This window comes from Rutidosis leptorrhynchoides, chromosome 1 (assembly GCF_046630445.1).
Source record: "Rutidosis leptorrhynchoides isolate AG116_Rl617_1_P2 chromosome 1, CSIRO_AGI_Rlap_v1, whole genome shotgun sequence".
Lineage (NCBI taxonomy): Eukaryota > Viridiplantae > Streptophyta > Magnoliopsida > Asterales > Asteraceae > Rutidosis > Rutidosis leptorrhynchoides.
Window position 1 is genome coordinate 536,915,102 of NC_092333.1, and position 21,847 is coordinate 536,936,948.

The window sequence follows — 21,847 nt, forward strand, 5'->3', positions numbered from 1 at the left end:
CTTTGGGATGAGGAAGGACACATGGGTAAGGCCACTACGTAACAAGAGGAGAACCTAAGTGTGTATATGATAAATGTAACAAATATGAATAAAAGCATTGTATGTACTTTTTTGTAACTTTCATATTGGCATCATTTTTACACAAGTTTACAGATACATGACGCTTAACGTTTAAATGATTAAAAAAAGTTCTTAGATTGGACACCTGCAAACATATAAGACAATGATCACAATCCATCTTGATCAATTGCTTTTTTTCATCATTTCAAATGTCATCCTCAATGTTAATTCAGTCAAACTACATTGCCTGCCTAAAAGAACTACTAACCTTAAACCTGATAAATTCACATACCCATTTGTTATCAAGTCATGGATGACGCTCATTGTTGACAACAGGTTTGTTGATTCATTCTGTAACGACCCGACTTTTTCGACTTGCTTTCGTGCCTTGTATTTTTTACGAAACTGCGATTTTGTGCGTACTATGCAACTTTATACTCTGGAAACTTGATATACGTGGTTTACTTCCAATTATATGTTAAAACGTGCCTTAGAGTACGTAGGATACTTAACTTGTTCACCGGAAGCCTTTATAACCGTTAGTGTTACTTGACGTTTCGAATAAACCGCGGACTGCGCACATGTTTGACTTTTGTCGTAATCGGAATATTATGACTGCAAAATATTAATTATTATTTTATAATAATAATTACCTGGGTTTTTGGATGCTTAATTACGCGTAGGAATTTAATTAAGCTTACTAGTTAGTCTTTGTCATAACCCGACCTTAACCATAAGGACGAATACAATAACATATGATTTCATCGCGAGGTATTGACCTCTATATGCGACATTTTTCAAAAACTGCATTCGTTTTTACAATACAAACCATAGCTTTTATTACAAATACAAGGTTTAAACAACTTAATAATGATTATCGTTTAGCGATAATCTTAGACTTACAAACTTTACATGTGATAATAACAATACGACTTCCAACATATTTTACATTACAAATCCTCCGATATGCAGTTTTATTTTTGACACAAATATGCATACTCAAGATCTTGCTTAAATTCAACATGTTGCAGCGGAAGCTTTTAGTTATCACCTGAGAATAAACATGCTTAAAACGTCAACATAAAGTTGGTGAGATATAGGTTTAATGCCGGCGGCGTTATAAATATAGACCACAAGATTTCATATATAAACGTTCTAATAAAAATATTCTAAGTTGTTGAGCACTTGATAACCATACTTAACATTTAATCAACGTCGCATATTCCCTTTATTATGAAATCTTACTACACCGTACCAAGTGTAGTCACCAAAACGAAGTACTGTGCAACCGTTGAATACTGGTCGTCCAGTCCGGTTGGGGTTGTCAGGCCCGATAGATCTATCAACAGGATTCGCGTTTACAATACCTCATGTAAATAGTAGTTACCAAGTTACAGGGAAGTATGCCAGTGGTACAACTCAACGTAGAATATATATTTTTAATCACTTGTGTCCATAACGTAAATCATAAAATGCATGTATTCTCATCCCGAAATATTTAGAGTTTAAAAGTGGGACTATATACTCACTTTTGCCTTGAAGGTATTTATCACGACTTGGTCTCCGATAGATATCACGAACCTAACCATATATATAATATATCAACATATTTTCTTTTTAAGTAATCGTTATATATATATATATATACTTTTAATACTTTTAATATTTTCTTAGTCCGTAGTTAGCAGTCCGATGTTAGTGGTCCACAATTAGTTGCTCAATAAAATAAATAAAGACCCCATAGTATTCGTATTGATCAGAATTAATCTTGACCCATGGTACCATGTTGTCAAATAACGTGTTGCGTACATAAAGTACCGTGTTGTCAAATGACGTGTTGCGTACAATCATGAGGTCTTATGATTAATCTTCTCGTGTTGTTTACGGGTGGTCCTGAAATATATAAAATCAAATCATAAGTAAATATATATGAAATACCATATTAATTAGAAATATATGATTAATTTAATTTTTCTCCAAATATTTCCGTAGCTAAACTAGCTTCGCATACCCGATCTTGTTTTAGTCGTAGTTTCTTCATTACAACTCCGTTTTTGTTGGTTCAACTTGCCACTTCCTTGGATCGAGTCAAATTTTAAGAATATGAACTGAAAATACCTTAGGTTGTATTCGAAATCACAGGTTATAGGTCAAACTTTGGTGAAACTTATGAAAGTGATCATTTTCCATCATAAAAACAACATTTAATGATCATTTTTTTAAAAATACTTACACTTTGAGTTAAACCATGAAATTTTTATGTGTTAACATAATCATAAGAAATATCATTTTTCCAGAATATGAACTTCCAATTCAAAGCTTAAGATGGTTTTTAATTATCCAACCCAAAACAGCCCCCGGTTGCACTCCGACGACGTAGATTCAGTTTTTAAGGTGTTCTTTGTAAAACCAAGTTATATCTTGTTAAGTTAGCATATCATTATGATATATTACAGGTCTTGAAGTGTTTTAAAAGTCAATTTAGAAGGATCTATTTAGTTTGCGAACAAGTTTGAAATCATTCAAACTATGTTCTTGTTGTTAAAATTTTATACCACAAAATAAGATAGCTATATGAATATGAATTGAATAAGATTATGAATAAGGTTACTACCTCAAGTTACTTGGACAAAGTTACTGTAAGAGATGAGAAAAATCCTAGAATCAAAAGAGTGGTGGAGTTGGATTGAAAGGTTGGAAGTAAACTTGTTTACTTGGAAGGATTTTTGAAGTGTTCTTGAATGGATTTTCTTATGATGATTAAGGGTTGTTTTTGAAGCTAGATCTTCATGGTTATTTGCTGAGATTGTGAAGAACACTTAAGGTTCCTAAGAGTGTGTTTTTGGTTAGAGAAAATGTGTAGTAAAAATGAAAATGGAATGGAGTATAAATGGTGGTGAAAAGATGTATAAATTTGTAATATTGTGCAAAAGTCTTGTAATATGCCAAATTGATTAATCATGCATGCTAAGATCCAAAATTGGCTGACTCATGGCTGCTAATAAAGTGATTGTGATGTGTATATACCAATAGTAAATACGTATAGAAGCTGGGTATGATACGGGTACATATACCCTAGATATACGTATAAAAATCTTGAGAAAACGGAACGAGGATTCAAATATAGCTATCTTTTGTAAATATACTTATATTGTTTTATGTATATAAATCCTTTAAAAGTGATAAAATACATATCTATACGATACATGTATAAGCATTATAAGTTTTAAGTATTTAAGTCGAAGAACGTCACATATAGTTATCGTTTTGAAAACTTAAGTTAGTAGTCTCAAAATATACTTATAACTCATTGTTATTAGTACACAATGAGATGTTAAAACATTCTTAGATCATGTTAAATATATAAAAATACATATATATACACAAACATATAATTATCGTATGTTATATAGTTCGTGATATCATCGGTCAAATTGGACGGTCAAACGTTGTGTAAAACTCTTTTCAAAAACATAAGTCTCAACAATTTAGATTGCTTATCATGTTGGTAAGGTTTAATTTATGTAAATATTAATCTTATAAGTGTAAAACGATCGGAAAAATCCGGGTCGTTACAGTACCTACCCGTTAAATAAATTTCGTCCCGAAATTTTAAAGTTGTACCTATTTTACGTTCTCGGGAAACAAATGTGGGTACTTTTGTTTCATCTGATCCTCTCGTTCCCAAGTAAACTCGGGACATCTTCGAGCATTCCAACGAACCTTGACGATTGGTATGTTGCTCTGCTTGAGTTGTTTAACTTCACGGTCCATGATTTCGACTGGTTCTTCTATGAATTGTAGTTTCTCGTCGACTTGGATTTCTTCAAGAGGAATGGTGAGATCTTCCTTTGCAAGACATTTCTTGAGGTTTGAGACGTGAAATGAATTATGTACCCCGGCGAGTTGTTGTGGTAACTCGAGTCGATAAGCTACCGGTCCGATGCGTTCGATGATCTTGAACGGGCCTACATACCTTGGGTTCAGTTTACCCCTTTTTCCAAAACGTATTACACCTTTCCAAGGTGACACCTTTAGCATAACCATGTCACTGATATGAAATTCTAATGGTTTCCTTCGGACATCCGCGTAGCTCTTTTGGCGACTACGGGCTGTTTTCAATCTCTCCTTGATTTGCACTATCTTCTCAGTAGTTTCATGGATGATCTCGGGACCAGTTAATTGTCGATCCCTGATGTGCAGCGGGGTAGTATATAAAATAGTTTATATTTTACTAGGAAAAACTATTAAATACGATACAATTTTACACAAGATATTTATTTATTTATAGAATGGATATACTTAAACCTTGCTACAACACTTATAGGCAGTGTACCTAATCGTACAGTAGTGTAGTTTTTAGTAAGTCCGGTTCGTTCCACAGGGAAATCTTTAAACAAAGCTCAACGCTATATTAGTTTACTTTTATAAAAATACAAACATATATATAAGTAATATTATTATTATAAAGGGGGGTTTTTACCGTTTAATGACCGGTTTGTCGATTTTAAGACTTTAGTCGCAGTTAAAACCTAATGTAAAATATAAAATAAATACAAGACTTAAATTAAAGCGTAAAGTAAATAACGATAATGAAATTGCGAATAATAAAAATGCGATAAAATAAAATTGCGATAATTAAAAAGTACAATAATTAAAAGTGCGATAACAATAAATAAAAGTGCGATAATTAGAAGTGCAATTAAATATAAAATAAAGGAAATTAAATATGAAATAAAAGAATTATGCTTATTTAAACTTCCGTAATCATGATGTTTGACGTGTTGATTTTAGTTTTATGCCCATGGGTTAATTGTCCTTTGTCCTGGATTATTTAATATGTCCGTCTGGTTTTTGTCCATAACAGTCCATCAGTCATAAATATAAAGTGAGAGTGTCCTCATCAAATTATTCTTATACCCGAAGTTAAATATTCCAACTAATTGGGGATTCGAATTGTAACAAGGTTTTAATACTTTGTTTAATGAATACACCAGGTTATCGACTGCGTGTAAACCAAGGTTTTACTACTTTGTTAACAATTACACCAATTACCCTTGAATGTAATTTCACCCCTGTTTTAATTATTCTAGTGGCTATTAATTCATTCCCGTGTCCGGTTAAATGAACGATTATTCGTACATATAAATACCCCGCCCATCGTGTCCGATCGAGTGTATATGGTAATTTATAGGGACGCCCAATTGTAAATCTTTATATTAACATTAACAAACTTTCATTTAGTTAAACAAATATAAAGCCCATTAATAGCCCATAGTCTAATTTCCACAAGTGTCGTTCTTTTGTCCAAACCCCAATTATGGTACAAAGCCCAATTACCCAATTTTAGTAATTAGCCCAACATCATGATTACTTCGTTTTAAATAAGCATAATAATAATTTAGCTACGAGACATTAATATAAAAAGGTTGAACATAACTTACAATGATTAAAAATAGCGTAGCGTTACACGGACAGAATTTCGACTTACACCCTTACAACATTCGCTAACATACCCTTATTATTAGAATTAAAATTAAAATTAAAATTAAAATATAAATTATATATATATATATATATATCGTATATATTGAGAGAGAGAGATAGATATTAGGTATTGAAAACGGATGCCAGAAGTCGCTTTAAATAGAATGTGGCCTGGAAAAGGGGGTCATGCGACTCGCATGAGTTTCCCCTTCCAGCCATGCGAGTCGCATGGAAAGAGATTCCAGCTCATGATCTTTTGTCTGATTGCTTGCCGACATAATAAATAAATAATATAAATATATAAATAATTTTAATAATTATTTATATATTATATTATATTTATATGCATAGTTGAGTAGATAGTTTTGGTCCGTTGCGTCGGGCGTTTCTTCTAGGCTCAGGTCCCGGTTCCGGATTTTCGGACGTCTTCGCGTATTATTTTATATCGTGTACTTTGCGTCTAGTAACTTGTACTCTTGTCATTTTGAGACGTTCCTCATCAATATTTTGAACCTTTTTAATTGTATCTTGTACTTTTTAGCTCTTTGGACCTTTTTGTCTTCAATTTGTCGAATCTGCCTTTTATCTTCTCTTTTTAAAATTTAAACGAATATCGCTTGTAAATCGAACAATACCAACTAAAATCTTGTCTTTCTTGAGGAATAATGCTATGAAATATATGTTCGTTTTTAGCATTATCAAATATTCCCACACTTGAGCGTTGCTTGTCCTCAAGCAATATTGTCTTGAAATACTAGAATCACTTCTTTATTCTTCACACTTTGTACATCAGTGATTTCTATACGGCGGTATAAACAATGGTAGTAACGATATGGTTTACAGTCCCACATGACTATAAAAATTTAGATCCATTAAGGAAATTGGATCTTTATGAAAACATTTGATCTTTCGAAATCTAGTTTTTACCCTAGATAAGTTTTCCGGAATAACCCTTTACCGGTGTTTGCAAAATATTTTTGTGGGTTTGGTGGGTTTCAGATTTGAAAATTTTAGCTCAAAACTTGCGGTTTTGTGTCCCCCACTTGCTAACCTTGTATTTGGAAAGCAACACGTCCAGTTTACTTGTCCCGTATATTACCTTTCGGTAAACTACCGTCCGGTTGTAAAGGAAAGCGTTGAACAAGCAACTGTTAAGGCAATGTCCCGTGACATGCTTTTGATTATGGTCTATAACGTGTCGGACGCAATTACTATCCTTGGTAGGAGCAATAGTAAAGCTCACCCTTATAATTTGTCGGTTTGGCACAAAGTCCTGTCTTTGACCATGTTATGCAACCACCGTTCTTACGGTTGACACCCGATTTAGTTCAGGTGACCTAATGAATTCCAGGTGAATTCCTAGGATTTTACGTTCAATGGTAATGAACGCATTGAAAATAGGATTTTCAGAAAACAAATCGGTTTATAATTTTTTTTTTTGATCAAAATATTTTCTCGTTTAAGCTCGAGTTTAGATATCATCGAATTCCATGAGTTTGAATTCTCAATCTTTAAGGTCAATCTCAAGGATTGAGTAATATCAGGCTTAAAAGCTGATTTTTAATTTTTAAGGAGATTATCCTTTCTGGGGATCTGATTCATTAGTCTTATCAAACTAATTTGCACGGTGCCTCCCCATTGTACGAGATAAATCCTTCTCATGGTTAGGATAAATCTGACCACTTGGCGACCCTGTTTAATGCTGAGGTCCGTGGATTTCCTGCTGATTTTAGTGATGACTTTTCTAGATTTTTCGTCAACCTACAGCTGGTCTGGACGACAACTTCATGACCTAAATCAAGAAGCGCGTTTCTTTTTAGGAAGACTTTACTTCCTTTTAATGATGGAATTGATTCATCGTGTAGATCGATCTTTTCTTTTCTTTCATTGGGTAAAACAGTTTAGTTTAGTCCAAAGCAAAAGTATTTTCAGTTATTTGTTACAGATATATGTGACATATGTTTAAGATAACTTGGTAAATTTTCCCACACTTGGCTTTTATTTTCCTTTTTATCGTCCTCTATTCCATTTTAAATGAATTTTAACATTTTAGTTTGTTTCTCAATTTATGTCCTTTCCGAGGTAACAATAATTTCGGTGTTAAAACCTAGTTTTATCGTTCATAAATATGTATAAACATGATTTTAATTCATTTAATTGAAAATTTTGAAAAATTTTACTAGAATTGGGTAGTCAGTATATAAGACTAGGGCTGTTCTTTTTTATCAGAGAGCACTAGATTCTAATACAACTACTGCTTTACTAGTATTTTTAATGGTAACCAAGTGTATAAAGTAAAAATTTTTAAAATCCGAAAGAATTTAATCCCTTCCCACACTTAAGATCTTGCAATGCCCTCATTTGCAAGAAATTAGTAACAATTTAAATTATTGAGGGTGATTTGCGTGAAAATGATTAAATTTTTACCAAAGTTTCCAAATATATTGGCGTTTGTTTGCTGAATGATAAATGGTGCACGTCATTTGTTCATTCCGTCTTGTTGTTATTTCACATATATTTTGCATCTTGTCGTCAAAATTACTTGCTTTTGCTGAACTTAATGCCAGTCTTTGAAAACGCGTTGTTTTATCCTGTTTTGTGCATAACATAAAATACATACAATACAAATATAATCATACATGTAATTTGAAATGGAACTTTGGCATCCCACTTTCAAACTATAAGAAAAATATTAGTTCACAATAATAATAAGAATTCAAACATTACATAAACGTAATAAAAATGTTAAGTGTTTTAAAATAATAAAAATATAAATTACCAACTTATCTCTACTGATCAGGAGGTGGGTTAGGAGGATAATTAGGATAAGGATCCCAATTCATGTTCGGATCAGGGTTCCATGGCTGTTGATAGGTGAACTGGTATGCTGCGTCATAATCATATAAATCATAGGGTGGTCTCATTTCTGGCTGATGTGCGGGATAGTATGCGGGTCGGGTCGGATAATACATCTCGCCAGGCTGCAACTGGCTTATAATTTGGCGCTGATGATAATCCCATCGGCCATGCTCTCGTTGCCGGGAATGCTCGTAGTCATTCCGACGTTGCCATGCCTCGTACTGCATATGCCTATCATAGTTCGTCATGTATTCATCCTCCATACGAACGCCTAAATCAAGAGCAGTCTCCCGAACAACTCCTATAATGTTGTTTGCCTCTTCCATTTCGTCATCCGAACCTCTCTCTACCTGTCACTGAGGTCCCTCGTATCGATATACCCGACCACGTCTCATCAATAATACCCTTGCACCGTGATAAAGGTTTGAACTTATAGTTTCACCTTCGTCCTCTATTTCGTTCATTGGACCCCCTTGGTGCTTATCCACACCTAAATACTCTCCAATGAGAGTAATGAAAATACCACCACCTATAATACTCCCCGATTTTATCCCCGAAACTACATTAGCGAGATAATAACCAACACAATAGGGAATGTTAACGAAACTCCTCGGGTCTCTAATACACTTGAGGTAGAACAAATCGTTTACGGTCAATTTCTCTTTATTCTTACCCCTTTGTGTAATTGTGTTTGCTAAGAATCTATGAATCACCCGGAGTTCAGCTCTATCTATATCTAAGTATGTATGATTTCCACTGGCGTGAAATTCATTAAAGTGGGACATACGCCTCCAGACGGCGTTAATATCAAATTCCCTATCTATCCTTTCTCCTTGGGCAATCAGGTTATTACAGTCGGGGCTCAAAAGTTCAGCAGGGGTGTAAATCTGTAAGGCCCTGGCTAAATCTATCATGGACATTCTGTACATGCGTCCACCTAACAGAAATCTAATAAAGCTTCTATCATCTATCCTCCTAACATCACTGTTTAACTTAATAGTACTAAGTAATTCTATACACCATTCCCTATATATGGTTCTACGAATTGAAAATAGGCGCATCCAATCGTTAAACTGAGAATTACCATACCTTTGCACCAATAATTCCCGAATCGGTTCGGCAAGGTCAACTGTTTCCAAAGGTACCCAGTCAATTGCCCTTGGCATTTCAACAACCTTAAAGTAGAGAATGTGCATGTTCTTTTGATAATCTGGATACTCTATCCAACATCGATCAAATCTCAGATTTGGGTGTAACTGATCTTCATTAATGTCTAAGCTCAGAATCATTTGATGTGGAGCGAATTGACGAAACTGATTCATGAATAATTGATCTTGATCGTGATAAGGAATATGTTGCTCCTCATGTTCTTCTTCTTCTTGTTGCATATGTTGTTCTTGTTCATAAAACATTTCTGGTTCGGGCTCTGGTTGTCTGGACGATGATGCACCGTCCGTATCTGTATTTCTCTGCAAAACACATTAAACACAAAATTTGTGCATCCAAATATGCATTAGTGTTAGCAAAATAATAACTTGAAACAATTATGATGACATGTTCAATTCATAACACATTTTATACACATTTTCTTAACAATAACAATTCTACACTTTTACATACGAAAATGTATACAATGTTTTATCACATTTAAACTCTTAAATATGTCAACAATAATCATTATAGCAATTAAACACTTGTTACATGGCATTCATATCAAACTAGTGTTCATTTTCATATTTTTGTCAATTCTACATTTTTTCAAATAAGTACATATGAAAATTGTACATCAAGTTCATAAGCATTTATCTTAAATAACATGCCAAAATAATCACTACTAGCAATGAAACAAGTTTCAAATGGCCTTTATATCAAATTATCCAAGTTCATGAATTTTTAGACTTAAAAAGTCCACTTTAATTCTCAAAAACATGTTTAGGTTCAAAGTTTGGATCAATTAACTACCTAAACATGTTACACTACTTAATTTAGTAACAATTCATGACAAAAATCGGCCATAACCTGTTTATATCAAAAAGCCCCAAATTGCTCAAGAACACAAACCCTAGATTCTTAAAAATTTGAAGTTTTTAGCTTCAATTCATGTTAAATAGCTTCTATCTAGGATATACATGCATAATATAACAACAATTTAGCTCTAATTACACCTAAATTTAACAAAATCAAAATATAAAATTTCTAGCTCAAGAACACAAAAATTCGAATTTAAAGAGATTAGGGGTGAAATCTTTACCGTTCTCCTGAAGGGGTTGAGACTACTGAATCTAGGCATGATTGTTGTGAAGTCTTGCAAGAAATTTGGTAAAAAATGGAGGATTTTTGAGAGTATTTGGGTGCAAGTTCGTGTATATGTGTGTGTATTGTGAGAAAGAAACAGGTCGACTTGAATTTTGATCCTGGCCAGTTTTTATTAGCCATGCGAGTCGCATGGTTTCCTGCCCATCCCCATGCGAGTCGCATGGGGTTAAATTCCAGGTATTTTTTTTTTTTTTTTATTAAAACCTTAAGCTTTTAAAACATAAATTAAATAAAATTTTAAAAATTTTGTTTCTTTTTAAGACGAGGTCGTTTCGGGACGATGCCCTAGTCCGCCCCTCGACAAAATTTTAAAATTTTGTCATTTTCAAGTGATTGTTTTAAAAGCTTAGATTTTTGGATTTTTTAATTTTTTTGGCATACTTTAAATCAATAAGATTAAAAATAATGATAATAAAAGTTCTCGTCCCTCCCTCGGGTAAAGCAATTTCGGTTCAAAGACCTAGTCTTCAACTTACGACGAATTTTAAAAATCATATTCTTAACTTAATGAGATAAAGTAAATTTTTGTTTTTAAATTCACACAACTTAAATATAAAATTCAAAATTAATATTAAAAAAAATCACACCAAACTTAAAATTTGAAATGCATAAAATTAAAAATTCATATTTTTAAAAATTCACACCAGAATTAATTTAAAAATTCATATTATAAATTTACACCAAACTTATATTAATTTTTCAAATATTTACAATTTTAAATATATTGTTTTTACAAAGTTTACAATATTAATTTAAGATTTAAATATTAATTTTAAAAATATGGTAAAAATAAAATTAAAAATCTTTTTGTCTTTTTATCCCACTTTAATCAATCAAATATTATCAAAAATATGCGCCCCTCTTTTCGGTAAAGTAATTTCGGTTCCAAGACCTAATTTAAGTCATGACGAATTTTTGAAATATTTTGGGTTGATTGATTAAAGATATTTATACCTTAAGAATAAACGTTAAATTTCGCAGTGATGTAATAAATTTTTGAATGATATCAATAATTTTGGTCGCCAAACCTAATTTTATTTAATACCAATTTAATACTTTTTAGCGAACAAATTAGCGTTTATTATCAAAAGGTTAAAAATAAAAATAAAAACTAAAAACTGTACAGACATACCTGTGAAATAGATTTCTTAGTTATATGATCTATTCCATTCATAAGATAGTCGGTTTAATTGGTTTTCCATGGCTGCATAGGCGTAACCTCGAGCATTCAGTGTCTTTTCTTCTAAACATATGAACGGTCCGTCTCTGCATAAAGTAACAAATTCGGTATTTGAATAGGTTTGATTATTTGAACATTTACCTCCATGTGACCATTTTCCGCATTTGTGACATCTTTCTAGGTGTCGTGCTCTTCTTTTCGCTGCGGATTTTGATTTTCCTTTACCAAATTGTAACTTATTATCTTCGCATCTGGATTCTTTTCTAACTCCGTCCATTCTTTCTCTGATTACTGATACTAATTCGCTCGGTAGTATGTCATTATTACGTTTAGTGATCAAAGCGTGTAGCATTAGACCATGGTTTAGTTCACAGGCAGTCTTCATTTCGTAAAAACCTAAAAAAAATAAAAATTCAGAATGGGGGGAGAAGACTAGTTCTTTAGGGTCTGCTAGGGAAAGACCATTCGGGTTCCATTTTTGAGAACTACACGAAAACAGACAATCTAACTCTAACAGAAATACATATTATCCTTTAAAGACTTGATTCTCCCCACACTTAGTTAGCTGTGGTGTCGAAATTGTGATTAACTTCGTTGTCGACTTCCATCGGACCATGTATGTAATGTTTAACTCTGTGACCATTAACTTTAAATTCTATCCCATTTGAATTTATTAATTCTATCGTTCCGTATGGGAAAACTCTTTTGACTATAAATGGTCCAGACCATCTTGATTTCAATTTTCCAGGAAATAGCTTGAATCGTGAATTGAAAAGAAGAACTCTGTCTCCTTCTTTAAATTCTTTTGAACTTCTGATTCTTTTATCATGCCATTTCTTCGTTCTTTCTTTATAGATTAACGAATTTTCGTATGCTTCATGTCTTAATTCTTCTAATTCATTTAGTTGACTTAATCGTAGATGTCCGGCTTCATGTAAATCAAGATTACATGTCTTCAAAGCCCAAAATGCTTTGTGTTCAATTTCTACTGGAAGATGACATGCTTTTCCATAAACAAGTCTAAAAGGTGTGGTTCCAATTGGAGTTTTGTAGGCTGTTCTAAAAGCCCAGAGTGCATCCTCCAATTTAATGGACCATTCCTTTGGATTTGATCCTACGGTTTTCTCTAGAATACGTTTTAAAGCTCGGTTGGTATTTTTAACTTGTCCACTTGTTTGTGGATGATATGCGGTGGAGATTTTATGAGTTACTCCATATCTTTTAAGAACTTTCTCAAGTTGATTATTACAAAAATGAGTTCCCCGATCACTTATTAAAGCTTTCGGTGTTCCAAACCTTGCAAAAAGACGTTTTAAAAAGTTGACTACAACTCGTGCATCGTTAGTTGGGAGAGCTTGTGCTTCCGCCCATTTAGATACATAATCAATGGCTACGAGTATATATAGATTATTATGAGATTTTGGAAATGGACCCATAAAGTCAATACCCCAAATGTCAAATACTTCACATACTTGGATGACATTTTGTGGCATTTCATCACGTTGACTTATTTTTCCGGTCCTTTGACATGCATCACAGGATTTGCAAAGAAGGTGTGCGTCTTTGTAAATTGTAGGCCAATAGAATCCAGCTTCATAAACTTTTCTTGCTGTTAGTTGAGGCCCATAATGCCCTCCTGTTGGTCCTGTGTGACAATGGTTTAAAATTTTACTAGCTTCATCTCCAAATACACATCGGCGTATTATTCCATCGGGACAACTTTTAAACAGATGTGGATCTTCCCAGAAATAGTGTTTTATATCACTGAAGAATTTCTTTCGTCTTTGGTACGATAATCCTTTTTCAAGGAATCCACAAACTAAGTAGTTTGCATAGTCTGCAAACCATGGGATTTCTTTATAATCTATCTTCAATAGATATTCATCAGGAAAGTTGTCTTGTATGGCCGATTCATTTAGAACTTCTAATTCGGGATTTTCAAGACGAGAAAGATGATCAGCGGCGAGATTTTCTGCTCCTCTTTTATCTCGGATTTCAATATCAAACTCTTGTAAGAGTAAGATCCAACGGATTAATCTTGGTTTAGCATCTTGTTTTGAAAATAGGTATCTAAGAGCAGAATGGTCGGTATAGACCACCGTTTTTGCTAGAACGAGATATGATCGAAATTTGTCAAAAGCAAAGACAATAGCAAGGAGTTCTTTTTCAGTAGTTGTATAGTTCGTTTGTGCTCCTTGTAATGTCTTACTAGCATAATATATAGGTTGAAATCGTTTTTCAATCCTTTGTCCTAAAACGGCTCCCATTGCAAAATCACTTGCATCGCACATTAGTTCAAATGGTAGATTCCAATTTGGTGTTATCATGATCGGTGCATTAGTGAGTTTTTCTTTAAGAATATTAAAAGATTTGATACATTCATCTGAAAAGATGAATGGCGCATCCTTTTCTAGGAGTTTATTCATAGGAGTGGCAATTTTAGAAAAATCTTTTATGAAACGTCGGTAAAAACCGGCATGCCCTAGAAAACTCCTAACTCCTCTAACATTGGTGGGGTGTGGAAGTTTAGCAATTACATCTACTTTAGCTCTATCCACTTCAATTCCTTCTTTTGAAATTTTATGTCCAAGAACGATGCCTTCTTTAACCATGAAATGGCATTTCTCCCAATTAAGTACTAGATTTGATTTTTCGCATCTAATTAGCATTCGTTCCAGATTAACTAGACATGATTTAAATGTATCACCGAAGACTGAAAAGTCATCCATGAATACTTCCATGCATTCTTCTATCATGTCGTGAAAAATCGCCATCATACACCTTTGAAAGGTTGCAGGGGCGTTACAAAGTCCAAATGGCATGCGTTTGTAAGCAAAAGTACCATAAGGGCACATGAATGTGGTTTTCTCTTGATCTTCGGGTGCTATTGGAATTTGAAAATATCCGGAAAATCCATCTAGAAAACAATAGTAACTATTTCCGGCTAATCTTTCCAACATTTGATCTATGAAAGGTAAGGGAAAGTGATCTTTTCTGGTGGCGTCATTTAATTTTCTATAATCAATACATACACGCCATCCTGTTACATTCCTAGTAGGAATAAGCTCATTTTTCTCATTTGTAATGACAGTCATACCACCCTTCTTAGGCACGCATTGAACTGGGCTTACCCATGGACTATCAGAGATTGGATATATCAAACCTGCATCTAGCAGTTTAATAATCTCTTTCTTAACTACATCTTGCATATTAGGATTTAGTCTTCGTTGGCGTTGCACATACGTTTTATGACCTTCTTCCATAAGGATTTTATGTGTGCAATACGAAGGACTTATTCCTTTAATATCATGAATCTTCCATGCAATGGCTGGTTTATGAGCTTTCAACACAGAAATGAGTTGTGATTTCTCATTTTCAGTAAGAGAAGACGATATTATTACAGGTAATTCAGATTCACCATGTAAATAAGCGTATTCCAAATGGTTTGGAAGTGGCTTTAACTCTAATTTCGGAGGTTCTTCTATCGATGATTTATATCGATATCTGTCTTCTTCTTTTAGCATTTGAATTTCTTCTGTTGTTGGTTCATATCCATTAGCTATAAGTGTAGCTAACATTTCAGCTTCATCAATTGGTTCATTACCTTCTCCTAAAGAACATTCTCCTGTTCCTTGTAATTCTGGAAATTCTTCTAATAATTCTGCATGTGCATCTATAGTTTGAATATAATAACATGTATCATCTGCAGATTGTGGTTGTTGCATTGCTCTATCAACTGAAAAGGTAACACTCTCATCCTCTATACTTAGGGTCAGTTTCTTACCAAACACGTCTATCATTGCTTTAGCCGTGTTTAAGAATGGTCTTCCTAATATGAGAGGAACTTGAGAATCTTCTTCCATGTCCAGAACAACAAAATCTACTGGAAATACTAAAGTACCAACTTTAACTAGCATGTTCTCCATTATCCCTCTAGGATATTTTATTGATCTATCGGCTAGTTGTATGCTTATTCTGGTTGGTTTCAATTCTCCAAGGTCTAGTTTAGCGTATAGTGAATACGGCATTAGATTTATACTAGCACCTAAGTCTGCCAATGCTTCTATTGAACTAAGACTACCCAGAAAACATGGAATTGTGAAACTTCCTGGATCAGATAATTTTTCTGGTATCTTATTCAACAGCACTGCTGAACAATTAGCATTCATAGTAACAGCCGAGAGTTCTTCCATTTTCTTTCTATTTGAGATTAGATCTTTCAAGAATTTAGAATATCTTGGCATTCCTGAAATCACATCAATGAAAGGAAGATTTACATTTATCTGTTTAAACATATCCAAGAATTTGGATTGCTCGGCTTCAAGTTTCTCTTTCTTCATTTTACTCGGGTAAGGAAGTGGTGGTTGGTATGGTTTAACATAAGGTTTATCCTTAACTGTGTTATTTTCATTAACCTTTTCAACTACCGGTTCTTTTTCCTTATCTTGATCAGGTTGTGGTTCTTGTGGAGTAGGAATAGTTTCATCAGAAGTTACAGGTATTTCAGGTGGTTTAAGTGTTGTACCACTTCTTGTGGTAATAGCTTTAGCTGTTTCATTCCGGGGGTTAGCATTTGTATCACTAGGTAGACTTCCCGGTTTTCTTTCACCTATTAACCTTGCTAGGTTACTTACTTCTTGTTCCAGATTTTGAATAGAAGCTTGTTGATTTCTAAATGCTTGAGCATTTTGTTCATTGGTTTGTTTCTGAGATGTGAAAAACTGTGTTTGAGTTTCAACTAGCTTTGTCATCATATCTTCTAAATTCGGCTTTTTATCATCGGTTTGTTGTGGTGGTTTGTTTTGAAAATTCGGTCTTTGCTGGTTGTAAGTATTATTGGATACTTGTTGATTGCTAGGACCTTGTTGGTTGTTGTATGGAATATTTCGGTTATAATTCTGGTTTTGATTGTAAATCGGTCTTGGCGGTTGATAATTATTCTGATAATTATTTCCAGGCCTTTGGTTTATGTATGAAATATTCTCTCTTTGTTCCATTGTTAATTCAATACTGAGACAATCTTTTGTCAAATGTGGTCCTCCACACTGCTCACAACTAATTCGTATAGCATGAATATCTTTAGTCATCTTTTCCATTCGTCTCTCGAAAGCATCTATCTTTGCGGAAATGGAATCTAAGTCATGGCTAGAATCGGCTCTAGCTGCTTTAGATGATCTAATGATATCTTTTTCTTGGTGCCACTCATGTGAGTGGGAAGCAGTATTATCAATAATTTTGTAAGCATCAGTTTCGGTTTTCTTCATAATAGAACCACCAGCTGCTATATCTATATCTTTCCTTGTAGTGATGTCGCATCCTCGGTAGAATATTTGTACTATTTGACAGGTGTCTAAACCATGTTGCGGACATCCTCTTAACAACTTTCCATATCTTGTCCACGCCTCATATAGAGTTTCATTTGGTTTCTGTGTGAACGTAACAATTTCTGCTTGAAGTCTTACGGCTTTAGATGCAGGAAAGAATTGTTTAAGAAATTTGTCAATTAAAACGTCCCATGTATCGATCGCCCCTTCAGGTAACGATTCCAACCAATCTTTGGCTTCTCCCTTTAAAGTCCAGGGAAATAACATGAGATATATCTGTTCATCCTCCACTTCTCGGATTTTAAATAGTGTGCAGATCCTATTAAAGGTACGTAGATGTTCATTTGGATCTTCCTTCGGCGCACCACTAAATTGGCATTGATTAGTCACCATGTGTAGAATTTGTCCTTTGATTTCATAATCTGGCGCATTAATGTCTGGATGAGTAATTGCGTGACCTTGGCCAGTGCGTTTAGCTCTCATTCGGTCTTCCATACTTAAAGGTTCCAGATTCTCCATAATTGAATTTGTTGAATCGGTATCACTAGATGATTCTGATTTAATAGTTCGTTCCTCAACAATCTCTGTTTAAATGATTGGTGGTTCCGGAGGAAAGTTTAGTGGTTCAGGATCTACGAACCGTTCCTGAATATTCTCTGGATTCTCAATTGTGAGGTCGGGTTCAAAAAATGGATTATCGGAAATTTGAACTGAAGTACTTGGTCGACTAGATGACGATTCTAAAGAAAAATCAACGACGGTTATATTTGTTAAACGATGTCTTGATCTAGTTACAGGTGGTGAACGTCTTGCTCGGTGCATTCACTGAATATCCTATTAGTTTTTAAAAAGGAAAGAAAAATTATAATAAGTTATCCAATCAATAGACTTTTCTGATTTTGCCCACGTTTCGAATAGCCAAAAGATGCAGCAGAGGGGCAGGATTCGTTTGGTCTCAATATAATTGAGGACTGTTTGGCTCCAATAACCCGGTCCACGTACAAATCCAACTATTACTACGAACCAGAAAATTTTGATGTCTATTAATTTAACAACTTAAAATAAATTTTCGTAATTTTAAGAAATTTAGATAAGAAGTAGAAAAAATTCTAAGTCCTAAAAACTAGAATGGCGAGAAATAAGAGAGAAAAAAGAGTTCGTCGAAAAAGGTCGAAAAAGAAAAAATGGTTGAAAAATAAAAGGTGACGGAAAAATAAAAGAAACTTATCAAAACTTAAAAATACTTAACTAACCTAACCTTATTACTACAACTAACTTAAAATTATAATCGCAAATTGAAATTACTAATTGGAATGATAATTGGTACATAGTAAAAGGTGTCTAAAAATATTAAAGCTTACAGGAAAAACTAAATCCCAAATAGAAATAACTTAAAAAGAAACTAAAACTTAAAAAGGCGTCTCAAAATTCTAAAGCACCTAAATCTTAGTCTAAAGAAAAAGCACTTAAGGAATTCTACGGCAAAGCCTAAAAATCTAGGAGTAAAAATAACTATAGCAAAAACTAAGTTTAAAATTAAATATGAGCTAAAAAATACAAATATTACGCTACAACGATTAAAAAGGGACAAAATATAAAAATATACAAAAAGTTGTAAAAAGTACAATTTTTTATAAAAATATTATTTTTATATTATTTATTTTATAAAACTATTAATTTTACAATTTTAATAAAACTAATTAATACTAAATACATAAATTAAATAAAAAGTAAAAATAAAACTAAAACTAATAATAATAATAATAATAATTAGGTTAAAATAATAATAATTAATAATTACCGTAATTAATGCTCGATTAGGGCTTCCTGTGCGCGTGTCAGAGATGCTCCGCGAGTTGCGGTGATTAATGAAGAAAACCTCGCGAGTCGCGGGGTTCAGAAATTCAGTTGACAGCTTTCAATTTTTACGCGTTTTTCTTTATTTATTTATTTTTTTTTTTTTATGTTTTCTGTTTTTTTTTTAAATAAATAAAAGATTTTAAAATAAAACTTATATTTTTATAAACTAAAATAGAAATAAAGAAACTTATAAAACTTAAATATTTAACAAAATCTTAAAAATACTTATATTTTTGTTTTTCTTTTTATATTTTTCGAATATTTAAAACGTATTTTTACAAAAACGAATTTTAATAAAAGTTAACTAAAATTCTTTTTTTTTTTATATTATATTAGCGTTGCGCTTCCGGCGTTTAAGATAGATCCCCGGCAGCGGCGCCAAAAATACTTGATGTGCAGCGGGGTAGTATATAAAATAGTTTATATTTTACTAGGAAAAACTATTAAATACGATACAATTTTACACAAGATATTTATTTATTTATAGAATGGATATACTTAAACCTTGCTACAACACTTATAGGCAGTGTACCTAATCGTACAGTAGTGTAGTTTTTAGTAAGTCCGGTTCGTTCCACAGGGAAATCTTTAAACAAAGCTCAACGCTATATTAGTTTACTTTTATAAAAATACAAACATATATATAAGTAATATTATTATTATAAAGGGGGGTTTTTACCGTTTAATGACCGGTTTGTCGATTTTAAGACTTTAGTCGCAGTTAAAACCTAATGTAAAATATAAAATAAATACAAGACTTAAATTAAAGCGTAAAGTAAATAACGATAATGAAATTGCGAATAATAAAAATGCGATAAAATAAAATTGCGATAATTAAAAAGTACAATAATTAAAAGTGCGATAACAATAAATAAAAGTGCGATAATTAGAAGTGCAATTAAATATAAAATAAAGGAAATTAAATATGAAATAAAAGAATTATGCTTATTTAAACTTCCGTAATCATGATGTTTGACGTGTTGATTTTAGTTTTATGCCCATAGGTTAATTGTCCTTTGTCCTGGATTATTTAATATGTCCGTCTGGTTTTTGTCCATAACAGTCCATCAGTCATAAATATAAAGTGCGAGTGTCCTCATCAAATTATTCTTATACCCGAAGTTAAATATTCCAACTAATTGGGGATTCGAATTGTAACAAGGTTTTAATACTTTGTTTAATGAATACACCAGGTTATCGACTGCGTGTAAACCAAGGTTTTACTACTTTGTTAACAATTACACCAATTACCCTTGAATGTAATTTCACCCCTGTTTTAATTATTCTAGTGGCTATTAATTCATTCCCGTGTCCGGTTAAATGAACGATTATTCGTACATATAAATACCCCGCCCATCGTGTCCGATCGAGTGTATATGGTAATTTATAGGGACGCCCAATTGTAAATCTTTATATTAACATTAACAAACTTTCATTTAGTTAAACAAATATAAAGCCCATTAATAGCCCATAGTCTAATTTCCACAAGTGTCGTTCTTTTGTCCAAACCCCAATTATGGTACAAAGCCCAATTACCCAATTTTAGTAATTAGCCCAACATCATGATTACTTCGTTTTAAATAAGCATAATAATAATTTAGCTACGAGACATTAATATAAAAAGGTTGAACATAACTTACAATGATTAAAAATAGCGTAGCGTTACACGGACAGAATTTCGACTTACACCCTTACAACATTCGCTAACATACCCTTATTATTAGAATTAAAATTAAAATTAAAATTAAAATATAAATTATATATATATATATATATATCGTATATATTGAGAGAGAGATAGATATTAGGTATTGAAAACGGATGCCAGAAGTCGCTTTAAATAGAATGTGGCCTGGAAAAGGGGGTCATGCGACTCGCATGAGTTTCCCCTTCCAGCCATGCGAGTCGCATGGAAAGAGATTCCAGCTCATGATCTTTTGTCTGATTGCTTGCCGACATAATAAATAAATAATATAAATATATAAATAATTTTAATAATTATTTATATATTATATTATATTTATATGCATAGTTGAGTAGATAGTTTTGGTCCGTTGCGTCGGGCGTTTCTTCTAGGCTCAGGTCCCGGTTCCGGATTTTCGGACGTCTTCGCGTATTATTTTATATCGTGTACTTTGCGTCTTGTAACTTGTACTCTTGTCATTTTGAGACGTTCCTCATCAATATTTTGAACCTTTTTAATTGTATCTTGTACTTTTTAGCTCTTTGGACCTTTTTGTCTTCAATTTGTCGAATCTGCCTTTTATCTTCTCTTTTTAAAATTTAAACTAATATCGCTTGTAAATCGAACAATACCAACTAAAATCTTGTCTTTCTTGAGGAATAATGCTATGAAATATATGTTCGTTTTTAGCATTATCAATCTCCTACTTCATTCCAACAGATAGGGGATCTACACTTCCTTCCATACAGTGCTTCGAATGGTGCAGCTTTAATGCTCGCATGATAACTATTATTATACGAGAATTCTGCTAATGGTAGATATTTATCCCATCCGTTTCCAAAATCGATCACACATGCCCTGAGCATGTCTTCAAGAGTCTGAATTGTTCTTTCACTCTGCCCGTCAGTTTGCGGATGATATGCGGTGCTCATATCCAAACAGGTTCCCAGGGCCTCCTGTAGTGATTGCCAAAACTTTGATGTAAATCTACTATCACGATCAGATATAATAGAAATAGGTATTCCATGCCTTGAAACAATTTCCTTTATGTACAGTCGTAATAGTTTCTCCATTCTA